The sequence below is a fragment of the Rousettus aegyptiacus genome, unplaced genomic scaffold, assembly GCF_014176215.1.
Source record: "Rousettus aegyptiacus isolate mRouAeg1 unplaced genomic scaffold, mRouAeg1.p scaffold_m13_p_11, whole genome shotgun sequence".
Classification (NCBI taxonomy): Eukaryota; Metazoa; Chordata; class Mammalia; order Chiroptera; family Pteropodidae; genus Rousettus; species Rousettus aegyptiacus.
This window is the reverse complement of record NW_023416286.1, coordinates 78,797,532-78,810,780: the sequence shown is the minus strand read 5'-3', so window position 1 is coordinate 78,810,780 and position 13,249 is coordinate 78,797,532.

Below are 13,249 nucleotides of genomic sequence, written 5' to 3'. Positions count from 1 at the left end.
CCTGTTGATGATACCCATTCTAACAGGTGTGAAGTGGTATCTCATTGTGGTTTTGATTTGTATTTCCCTAATAGTTAGTGAGGTCGAGCATCTTTTCATACGTCTGTCAGCCATTTGTATGTCTTCTTGGGAGAAGTGTTTGTTCAGGTCATCTGCCCATTTGTTAATTGGATTGTTTGTTTTTTGTTGTTGTTGAGTTGTATGAATTCTTTATGTATATATTGGATATTAGCCCCGTATCAGAGGTGTCATTTGCAAATATCTTCTTAATAGCTTAGAGAGGAAAAAGAATCTTAAAATTTCCAGAAACCTGATTAGCCAACTAAATTCATATTACTGGTTAAGCTAATTTTATAGAATCTGAAAAGGTATTTCCCAGGACTGCTCTCAGGAGAAAAAAACAGACAAACAAACAAATGACAAGAGTTCAGATGATGAAATTAAGAGCAAATTAGATGCTGGAGACTAGGGAATCAGAGGTCTTACAAGGATTTCCTAAACTGCGCTCAGTTCGAACCTCCATGAGGCAATTTGCCATATGCAAGATATAGAACTATACTTTGTATACTTAATTTTGTGTGTAAGTAATTTTTGAAACACTGCTTCATATTATAGAATTTTGATTATATGGACTATATAGTCAGACAAGATTTAGCAATATTTTTTCTCTAGAACTTCTCCATATTTCTCAACACTTTCCTAAGGAAAAAAAATATCAAATGGAAGTCAATCAGAACAAGTCAGAAAACATGGTGTTCAGAGGCATTACAAAAGTAAATAAAAAGTAGGTCCAGGCCATTTAGAAAATGAAGAAATTTTATTAACTGTAGTCACCATACTATACGTTAGATCCCTGGAACTTTTTCATCTTGTAATTGGAGATTTGTATCCTTTGACCAACTTGCTTTTTAATGTTCTTGCTGTAACAACAAAACGGTAATTATATGAGGTAAAGGATATGTTAACTAACCTTATTGTGGTAATCATTTTCCAGTATATAAGTCTATTAAATCATCACATTGTATACCTTAAACTCACACACTCTTATATTTCAAAAAAGCTGGAAAAACAAAACCAAAAAAATATGTACATATATTATTTTTAATGTAGAATTATAATTTACATAGTATTTTACCATTTACTTTTAGTTACAACTTTAAATGTAAGTAATTTCCTAGATTAATAAATATTTTGTAAGTAAAAAACAAACGAACAAACAAAAAGAATAGAATAAAATAATTGCTTTGTGGGTTGAAAGGAGCACTAGGTATCAAAATGAAATATTGCAGCCCATTCCTTGGGCATATGCCAGCACCGTTACAGGGAAATATTACAGGGAAAAACAACATGTTATAAATGTTTGTGATCCATCCCTTCTTATAACTGCTAAAGAAGAAAGACAGTTTTCTGGTAAGCTACTTAGCATTCAGTAAACAGGCTATTGATAGAACAGACCATACGTCAGTACATGAAAAGGGGTGAGAGATAAAAAGGGGTGAAAAGGAGAAATTGTGAAAGTGCAGTATATAGAGGAGGACGGAGGAAAAGGAAGTTTGAGTGAGTAAACAATTGTTAGAAAAAGTACAACATTGAAGAGAGGTCTGTGTAGAGAAAAGGTTAAGGACATAATCTTTTTTTTTTTTTTTTTAGTGTAGTGCTTCCTTATTCATCTGGAAGAAATCTACATTGAACCACTGCATTATTTTTCAAAGATTTACCATTAAGTTTATGCTTCTTTCAAATGTCTCACAATGCTGGAACTGGCCTTAAGATGCCCCCCATACATTTGTATTTACATGTATAAAATGAGATGTGTATGAACAACTGTCAGGCAGAAGAGCAAATGAGAGGGGAGAGTAGCTAGGAAGTGGCAGCTGGGTTCGGAGAGTAGCTGAGTCATTTTACTAAATGGGAAGTTTTCCTGGTTGATAGAGCTTGCTCTGTTCAGAGTAGTCATTTGTCCTGAAGCTTATGCAACTCTTTTTTTAAAATTTTATTAAGTTTTTTAGGTGACATTGGTTAATAAAATTATATTAGGTTTCAAGTGTACTATTTTGTAATACATTATCTGTGTATTGTATTGTGTGTTCCCCACCCAAAGTCATATCCCCTTTCGTCACCATATATTTGACCTCCTTTATCCTTTCCTACCCCACCCGCTTTCTCTCTCCTCCATGGCCAACTCTCCATAGCTCTTCCTGGGCTTTTCCAGCCATAATAAATGACTGTTTAACTTTTCTATGCTTTAATATGTGTTCTAATAACATACTTACTTCATCCTAAGTTTTTCTCTATCAGAAAAAACCAAAAAGAGTCTAATGGAAAGAATAGTTATTTTACTTCATAGTGAAGTAGAATTTTGGACTTTTTAGCCATTCAAGGATATACTACTTTTGGAATATAATGTTGTAATAGAGTTTTCCAAAAGCGTAGCATATTTCACAGCAAGTTTGATCATGGAGAGAGAGGAGCACAATAATTTTATATAATTTTGAAATAATTAGTGACCTAGAAAGAAACCATACTGTAGTAGTGATGAAACAGAGTCTGAGGAGTTAGAAACTGAGGAACAAGATATGCAAAATCTCTTATGCTGTTGACATCAGCAAAATGTTTCTCTACTGGGGAAAACAAAACAGCATTTAGGCAGAGTAATATATACAGAATGTCATTTAGTAATGGGTTCCCTTCACCAAGACTTCAATTCTACCTCATTTCTTCAATTCAATTCAGATCTGCTGTGTTAAAAAAACTGTCTGTGGGAAGGATAAAAGGAAGTCGCATGGAGGTCAAACTGGAGAAGGCAACACCAAAAGTTACATTAATGTCTAATAAATTCGTGGGTTTGTATATTATTAATTAATGGGAATTTTCATTATTTGTGTTAGGAATCTGCTAAGTGAATACTACTATTTCGATTAGGACATAAAGTCGACATTTTATCTGTTTTTGCTACAAGTAAATGCGGTAAAACTAACAACAGCGACAGTGTTTTCCCCATGAACTTGAATCCTTCCTTATGTGTGGGCTGATGCGGGTTTCATTGGGGCTCTACAAACATCTTATCTACATCGTTATTTGGATTCAACATGTGCAACTGATTACTTAAGTAAAATTGATAATTCTCAATTTTAATAGCTGTCAATTTCTGGAACATTATTTTTTCAAAGATACCTTTAAGATCACTTCCTTTAGAATTTCCAAGATTATCTTCACCTGTTTCCCATAAAATACCAATATTGTCATTTGACACACAAAAACAAAGCTCACTGCAGTACAGAAGAGAACATGCTAAAGAGGAATTAGCTGTAAGAAGCTCTGACAGATGCAAAGTGCTTCACCCACATTGCTCTGTGAGTTTTAAAATACGTAGTCAATTAAAAATTGCTTAAGAAATACAGATATATCACACAGTCATGGAAATAATTTTTGCATAAACACATTTTGGTTTACTTTTGCATATTTAAGTAAAAAAAGAGCAAAGTTTTCTTGCTCAGGTTGTGCTTTAATTATATTTGAAAGATGCATTTTTACATCAATTTTTCATAGACAGTAAATGTATTTTTATTGTTGACATTTCATGACTGTACATGAAATATTTAACATAATGAATTTATTTTAGAGCTGACTTATTTCCTGAGAGTAAAGACGTTTTGTTGCTATTTGAAAAGTGGTGTTGAGATACACACATATATGTATACGTGTGTTTTACTATTGCAAGAATAGGTGTTGAATAAATACTGATGTAGAAAGATTCAACACCAATTTCTATAAAGAATCCTAGAGAAATATGTCAACTGTAACCCAGAAAAGTCACAAAACAAACTGAGGGCAACTCACCCCAGGCACAACCATTGTCAGGCTGTGGCAAAACAGTTTGCTAGGTGATATAGGGACAGCACATCTCCACCACTTCCTGTGACAGTATGACTGAGTGTTCTAGTATAGTTCTAGATTAAAAGTGGTCTTGATAATCATGGTAATTAATTAAGCCTCGGGTAATTTTATTAATGCAGTTTATTGCGGGATTAAATAGAGTTAGCCATGATCTAACATATAAAGAGAAAGACAAAGAAATGTATTATGAGACAAAATAAAACAGAGATGATCTCCAAATGCCCTCAAAATTTTCAAAGCTCAAACCAATGGTGCTGTAAAACCAGATGGACTATTAAGACAGTAAATCAGTTGGTGCACACAGATTAGTGATGAACAAATTTACAGACTCATTCATTCATTCATACAGTGGATGTGTCAAGTGCCTACAGGTGTGCAAGAGCTTGTGCTGAGTACTGTGGATACACTGGGAATTGTCTCTGCCCATATATTTGTCACAATCAGCTGGCCTATCATTTCTATCCTATATTTAAGTATGCCTATGTATCTAACAACATGACATATCTAAGGAGATTTTCCTAGAAAGAATTGCAGTCCTTATGAAGCAGACTGGCTTTTCTATTTGTTTATAAACAAGGACTAGTATTGACATTTTACTATAAGGAAGTCACATGGGGAATCGATTTGTGTCAGTGAACAGATGCTCAAAACAAATAACAGATCACTGGTGCTCACTCTCGAAATCGCCTACTTTTTAAAACTGTTCATGTTGTAGACAAAGAAGGAAAGAAGGATGGAAGGAAGGATGGAGAAAGGAAGGGAGGGCGGTTATATTGATAAGAATAATAAATTGAGTGTTGTTATTTTTTTTTACATATTTAAAATGCCACTTTAAAAAAACCATGGTTAAGTAGGCTTTGTATTTATTATAAAAACTGTTGTTTTTACAAGTTATAATTAATATGCTTCTGAATTTTTATATAAAACTTTTGCTGGTTAGCTGCTAATATCTTAGTTATTTTGACATGGTTTTTATATTATAACTTGTGCCTGAGTGCTCTTTAAACCTTTTTATTCCTCATTCAGTTTGTAAATTGACAGTTTTCAAGGGGCTAATTTAATTAAAAAATCATCCTATAAGTCATATTTATAGATTTAGATATTCATAATTACCTTTATGTACCATTTGCTTATTGTTACCACATAGCTTAATTTTGAAAGGTGAACACATTTTGGTTTTGGAAAAATAAGTTTCTCTGTTTATCTAGAGGTTATGCACTGAATAAGCTTATAAAGATTCTTTTATTTCACCCTTTTATTGAAATAGCTTATGTTTCCAATCAGATGTAACAACCTCAAATATCAAGTATGAGCTTATTTATATTTTTATTTTAGTGTAATTGCCAATAAAAAATCCATAAATATTTATTGTTTGCTATTGTCCATCCCCCTCTTTTAGATTATGATACACGTCTTTATATTAAAGCTAAATTTGCTGGAGAGGTGTACGGGTAATCATCAAATAACAAAGACGAACAGTGCCTAATTTATCTAGATATGGAAAACAATTTTGATGAATGGTAGCAGATCATTTCAAATGTGTGTGTGTGAGAATGAGGGTGTGTATGTATATGTATGTCTGTGCATGTGGGTCCTGACGCCTACAGAAATACTTTGCCAAGTGGTTTCACCACCAGTTTTATTATGAACTCAGTTCTGTACCCAAATCTAATAGCAGAAAATTCTTCAGAAACAAAGCTGCCAGTGCAGTGCTTTGAACTTTTGTAATTTTATTGAAAAATCTAAATCCCATTTTTTTTTCACCTGCCACTCTAGATGTCTAACAAAAAGTGAGAGTTTATAGCAGCAGAGAAGTGGCTGAGTAGGCAATGACAGCTGAGGTCGAAGTAAATAGATTTCCCATCCAAGATCTAGAGCCGTCGGTGTTGTCAGCCTGTGCTTTTGTAATAAGCACGCCACTTTAACCTTTGGAAAGACTTTTCCCAGCCTTCTCTAACTTGTTTTAATCTCATGGTGTTTCATATATCTCACTCTGGCTGCAGCAATGTGCACCAAGTTCAGCGACTGTTTCTGCACTGAAAATCTTGGAAGTATTGCTGTCCTTCCCATCATAAAAGTTCAAATGAGCCTTCACCCCAGAGACTACATTCAGATTCCCTCAGGGTCTAAACATGTATCTCCTTTTAATGTTAACTATAATGTTTAAAATGTAGAATAGATGCCCTTCAGCTGCCAACACATGGATGAACTTTTGTGTAACATTTTTTAATTCTGCTCAGGGCAGTACACTAAATTTTGAGATACTTCCTTTCCAGCGTACTCTCTCTGATTCTTGAAACTTAAGAATACTGTAAATTTTTCCATGTGTTTTCCCAGAAACAGACCCTGAGACAAGGATTTGAGCGCAAGACTTTATTTAGGATGTACACCAATCAAGTAAAGTGTAAGGAAATAAGACAGTCTAAAGGAAGGCAGCAAATAAAATGTGAGTTTGAAAGCCAGCTTTCAGTGGTTGGCGCTATCTCTGCAGGGAACTCAGAAAATGGAATAGGCAATCTGTTCCGGAGTCATCGCACATATAAAGAAGGGACTCACGGGTATTTGTACACAGTCTCCAGTAAGAACTGGATGAGGGCTGCTTTTGAGCTCTGTTACTGCCCTTCAGTGAAAGCCTTTAGGCAAAAAGATGCACGTACTAGGAGTAAAAAGTCCGCAGTGAGCACTGAAGAGGAAAGGCTTGAATATGGCTGGGGTTTTGGCAGGACCTGCCCTGCTTGACCCATCACATTGATAAAATCCTCATCTTATCATCTTTACCTTTGAAATACATGAAGAATCTAGCAATATTCATTACCTCCACTGCTGTACCCAGCCACTGCCATTTATTAGCGGGATGGATTAACTCGTTTGGAATGGGTTCAAAAGTAAATTGGAGAGAAATAAATATAAGGTGGTCAGTGAGACTGTTTCTTTTAGTTTTACAATAAAGAAAAGCAGAGATTTAGAGTGGTAATTTTAAAGAAAAGTAGACTCAAGATTGTTACATATTTTTAAGGATGAGGGAAGTTACCTCGTATTGGCATATAAGAAGGCTTATCCAATAGAAAGAAAATATTGTTGCCAAAGAAAGAAGGAAGAATTTCTGAAGAAATAGTTTTGAGTGTACCGAAAGTGAAGGAGTCATTGGAGTACTGGTGGAAGGTTTGGCTTTCGTTAGTTTGGACCAGCAATGCAGAGTAACAGGAGAGCAGGCAGAAGTTAGGATCACAGATGCAAGTAAATGAGTGATGGTAGGTGTGTGCCATGCTCTCCTCGGAAGGCTCAACGTTTAAATCTGATAGCGAGTGGAGTTATTACTGTGAATAATAATAACGAAGGAGGCGTTGGACGTTGGAGGAAAGAAGAGGGGTTATGAAAGAATTATCGAGGATAGGATAGTAAATGGAGTAGAGACATTTTTTATGAATTCTAGGCATATCGAGAACCTAGCTGAAGTTTAATAACTAGTCTTTACACAATGGAACTGTTATTTTTAAATGTAGGTTATAGCATATCACTTCTGGACTCAAAACCTATCACTCTTGGGATTAAAAACAAAGCAGTTACCTGTCCTGTATCGTGCGTCCTCTGGATAACCATTGAATTTCTACCCACTGCCCATCTTACGTTTTCTGCCCTAGTTACATTGACCTCTTCTTGATTCATCAGTCATGTGAAGGTGACTTTTGTCTTTGAGGTTTTGCTTCGTATCCTCTGCCCGAACGTCTCTCACCCTGAGAGACGTTCAGTTTTTTCCTTCAGTTTTTTCAAGTTTGCGTCACTGTCATTTTATGAGGGGCTTTCCTTCAGTTTTTTCAAGTTTGCGTCACTGTCATTTTATGAGGGGCTTTCCTGACCTCACATATATCAGTGTTTCCCACCTTCTGTATCCTCTTTGTCCCACTTTACTTTTCTTCATAGCACTTAGTGGCTGATTTCTGTATTGTCCAGTTTTCCCTCTAAGCCATAACCTTTTCAGGAGAAAGTTTGCTTAGTTCATTGTCTTATCTTTGGTGCCAAAATAAATGCCTGGAATTTGTTGAACATTTATAACATGATTAGGGTCCTAAAAGGATGTATGAAGGTATATATACCAGAAATTATGTGTTACTCCTCTTAAAAACCTTTTACTTTCAACATCTAGAACCCACCATAATCGTTATTAAAAGGGAATGATCAGGTATCTAGAACAGTAAAAAAAGGAAAAAGAAGATGCATGAACTGAATAGTGGTCTTTTTGAATAAAATTTACAACTGCTGAAAATATACTTGTGACTGTCCTCATCGATTTTACTGATTTGGATGTGATGACAATTTTTTGTCGATATTGTCAACCCAAGATTGAGTCAGCTGATATGAGTAATCCTGCCTGCCACAGTATTTCATCAGTTTTCTGTGTTTTTATAGTTTCGTATGTATTTTAAATAAAAAATATAGGTTTTAACAAATCACATTGTATTTATAGTTTTCAAAGCTATTCAGACCCTTTTAAAAGTATAACTTTTTCTATATTATCTATTGCCCTCCCCCCTCCCTCTGATAAGTTCTGAACTGTGGTCTGAGGTTGTGTCTTGTTCATTTGTTGCTTCAGACATAGGAAATAATTTTATTTGCAGTTTTTATGTTTTTTTTTTAATAAAAACATAATATATACTTTCTCTTCTACTGTTTTTTAAAAAATAAAAGCATAATATATATAATATTCCCACCTTAATATAAATTTTACATAAATATATATACTTGATCCGATGTATAAATTAAACATATAATGCACGTTTATAAATTATACATATGTGATTTTGTTTTCATAAATATGTGGGTGTTGTCTACATACATATATGTGTGCACATGTTTCTCTCCCCCTTTTTGTGGACAAAGAACCTTACATCTCTTTCCTTCACTTACAGTATATACTAGATATCACTTCATCAGTATCTGGTCCTATAATTCATCAGTATTGCAGGTAAATGTACACATTACTGGGTAATATAGCAGTTTGTAAATACTAGTTTTCTATATTGCCTGACATTCTGATTGTTGTCAGTATTTGGTATAATAAGTATTAATTAGCCTTCTCCCTAAATCATATTTTTACTTTCATGTATCTAGGATGGTTTCCTGGTTAGTATTGCTGATTTGAAGGGTAAACAACTATAAAATTATGAAAAATATTGCCAAAATCATCTCCATTTTGTCGTGAATTTTGTTCTCTTACAGAGAAATGCGATGTGCATTCCCCCATGACCACACTAACAAGTCTGTTGTCTAACTTATCAATTTTTTGTCATTCTTACATGTAAGAAATTATATCTCTATGTAATTTTAATTTGCACTGTTTTCCATTTTATTGGAATTTGTGAATGCAGAGGGCTGTCTGTAGGCATTTTTCTGTGCCATTTTATATAAAAGGTTTGAACATCCATGGATTTTGTATTAATGAGGGGTCCTGGAACCAATCCTCTCTGAGTACTGGGGGACTGTATTTAGGTTCTGGAGGAGTCAAAAGCTATATTGGATTTTCAAATGCAATCGGCATCCTGCCCCCATGTTCTTCAAGGGACAACTGTACATATCTTATTTTTTGATGTTTCATCACAAATTCTTGTGTGTATTATAAACTTCTTTTTTAGGAATCTAAGGAGATAATTCAGGTTTTTTTTTTCTTTAGATTTCTGTGTGTATATGATGAATTGTATTAATGGTTTCCATCCATTGACATTTTTTCACATTTCTTTAATAAACTTTCTATAAAGTTAGAAATTCTTCTAGAATTGCACTAAACTTTCTTTCTCAGTTCTCTTGATTATCTGACCCAAGGATCCAGACTATTTTGTGCATTGCTATACTGCCACCACCCAAAATATTATAGGATGCATAATAGGTACACATGAAGTACTGTTTGAATGAATAACTATCTTAAAACATTATTTTTCTTCATCCTATTTTTATAAATAATACATATCAGCTCTTCAATGTCAGCATTAAAATAATAACAGATACCACTAGTATTGAAACCCATTTCATTTAAAATAACCCATTTAATTTAAAATAAAATAAACCATTATTTTAAAATAAAAGAACTCAAGCAATATATTTCTTGAAATAATAACTGAATTCAGAAAAAAATTGCAATGGCTTCTCTTGACACACTAATCTCTACAAATTATTTCTGCCTATTTCCCACCTACCACTGATGCTGCAGTCTGAAACTCAGACATGATTCTCTTTTTCTCTCCTGCAAACCCTCCATTTTTTTTGTTGCTGTTATTCTTTCATTCTCAGTTCTTACAGATGTCTATAGATTTTAAATATTTTTCTTCACAAGCTAGCCTATTTGTTTAAGAACAAATGCTTAATTTTTATTAAACACCTTTTCAGCATCTTTTGAGAAGCTTTTTAGTTTCTTTTGATACATTAATGTTATTGATTTTATTTCAAACTTTTAAAATATTAAATATCCTGTATTTAATGTTAGTAGTGTTCTATATAAGGAAAAGGCAGTGGTTAACAGTTGATTTTGTTTTTTATAACCCACTGATTGCTCATCTTAGCATTTTGTCCAGATTTTAATATTAATGTTCACAAATAATGTTAATTTGCTTTATTTGCCTTTAATTTTAACAGTGTTTAAATATGCAAAGTACATTTATTACTTACATTTTCAAATCATTTTTATGGAATTACATTAAATATATATTTAATTTTAGCAAATTTGAAGGAATTCAATAACAAAAGAAACTAGAAACTTCTAGTAGTTAAACATTGATATATATTATTTTATTTACTTCTTTTTTAATATTTATGTAATTAGGTTTTACCATGTGCATATATATAATTATACGCCAAAGGAGGCAATAGAATGATAAAGGCTGTAGCGAAGATTTTGGATAGAAATTGACTAAGCTACCTTAGAATACATGGGGGAGAATCTCAGAGGAGGTCTGTTTGATCTGAGATATGGATGATACAAGTTGGAATGGTTAAGATTTAGCAATTTACCCAATATAAGTGGAGCTCTGAAAGAGGAAGAATATAGGGGGAAAAGTACATATAGGACAAACGGTGGACGTTTTTCCAGTGAGGAATTTAGCAATCCATTTTTTCTCCCTAGGCCTAATATTACTCTGTTTTTATATCTGAAATCTCGACTCTAATTATACCCCATTCACTTTTATTTTATGAGAATTCTTCATCTCATACGGTAAATACAACATCGCCAGATTAGCATGAATATACCACTTCGGACACTTCCATGTATATGTGGCACTCTATTGTTTTTAGGTAAAACCTAAATAAAGTAGGCAGTACAGTTTTAAATTTCCACAAGGAGATTATTATCTTGATCTACAGCTTTATCTTTCTATTTTAACCTTGTCTTATTTGCTGGAGCTCTGTTCCCATACCATGATTTTGCATTTTCTTTGATCCACTTTGTTGATAATAGAAGTATGTACATTCTTCAGGAATTCTTTACAAATCTTCAGGTTTTTAGAGGGTTTTAAAATGTAGACAGTAATCTTTGACAAGGGCGCCAAGATTAAATAAAAGGGAAAGGATAATGTCTTCAACAAATGATGTTGGGAAAACTGGCTATCAACATGTGAAAGAATTAAAGGGTACCCTTATCTTAAACCACACACACACACACACACACACACACACACACACACACACAAAATTAACTCAAACTCAATGAAAGGTTTAAATACAAGACCTAAACTATAAAATCCTGGAAGAAAACATAGGAGAAGAGCTTCTTGACATTGGTGTCAGCAATGATTTTTGGGGTTTGACACCAGAAGGTCAAGCAACAAATGCAAAGATAGACAAGTGGAACTATACCAAACTAAAAAGCTTTAGTACGGCAAAGGAACAATCAACAGAATGAAAAGGCAACCCACATAACTGATTGAAAAAATATTTGCAAGTCATATATCTCTGATGTGGGGTTAATATCCAAATTATATACTGAACTCCTACAACTCAATAGGAAAAAAAAACACAAGTAACCCAGTTAATTAGAAAAAAGCAAAAAATTTGAATTGACATTTCTCCAAAGAAGACATACAAATGACCAGAGGTACATGAAAAGATTTTCAGCATCACTAATCATCAAGGAAATGCAAATTAATACCACAATGAGATATTACCTAACACTTGTTAGGATGGCTATTATCAAAAAAAAAAAAAAAAAAAAAAAAAAGTATTGTTGAGGACGTGGAAAAATTAGAACCCTTGTATACTGTCGGTAGAAAGTAAAATGTTGCAGCCGCTATGGAAACAGTAATTAGATACATCGAATAGAATTACCATAGTATCTAGCCATCTCATCTCTGGCTGCATATCCAAAAGAATTGAAATCAGAATCTTGAAGAAATATTTGTGCTCTCATGTCCATAGCAGCATTATTTACAATAGTCCAGACATTCAAGCAACCAACTGTTCAGCAACAAATGAAAGTATAAAGACCAATTTGTATCTACATATAACAATATTTATTAGCATTAAAAAAATAAGAAAATTCTGTCATATGCAACAATGGATGCATCTGGTGGTCACTACGCTAAGTGAATTAAGCCATCACAGAAAAACAGATACTGCGTTATTCCACTTATATGAGGTAGCTGAAAGAATCCGAATTGTAGAAACAGTAGATCAGTAGCTCCCAGAAGCTGAGGAGAATGGTAAATGGCGAGTTGTTTTTCCACAGATATGAACTTTCAGCAACACATGAATAAGTTCTAGAAATCTGCTACAAAGCAACACTCATATCTAAACACTTTAGTACATTATACTTAGAAATTTGTTGAGGACAGATCTCATGTAAAGTGTTCTTACCATAAAAAAGAAAAAAACAAAGAGATATAGATATATTTATTGCCTTAATTAAGGTGATGGTTTCACCAGTGTATGCATATGTCCAAACTCATCAAATTGTATAAACTATACCTCAGTACAGTTGTTTTTTATAAGAACAGATTGGCTGAATAGATAAGAATATGTAATTTATGGATATCTCTTATTAATTTTGTGGTAAGCTTTAGGCCCAGCAACTTCCTGAAATACAGAATGGTAATATTTCAAATAAATTTATTGAGGACAAAACTAAGATTTGAAATTCCAACTCACAGCATCTATTTATCAATCATCCCTCCCTCCCCCTCCCCCTCCCTCTCCCCCTCCCTCTCCCCTCCCCTCCCCTCCCCCTCCCCTTCCCCTCCCCTCCCCCTCTCTCTCTCATGCAAGACAGGGCAAATTCCCACAAGTGTCCCTACACAAAGTGAGGGTTCCTCACTGGACACAAGAAAGAATTCAAGCATACTACAGAGTTAGAGACAAAAGGAAAGTTTCT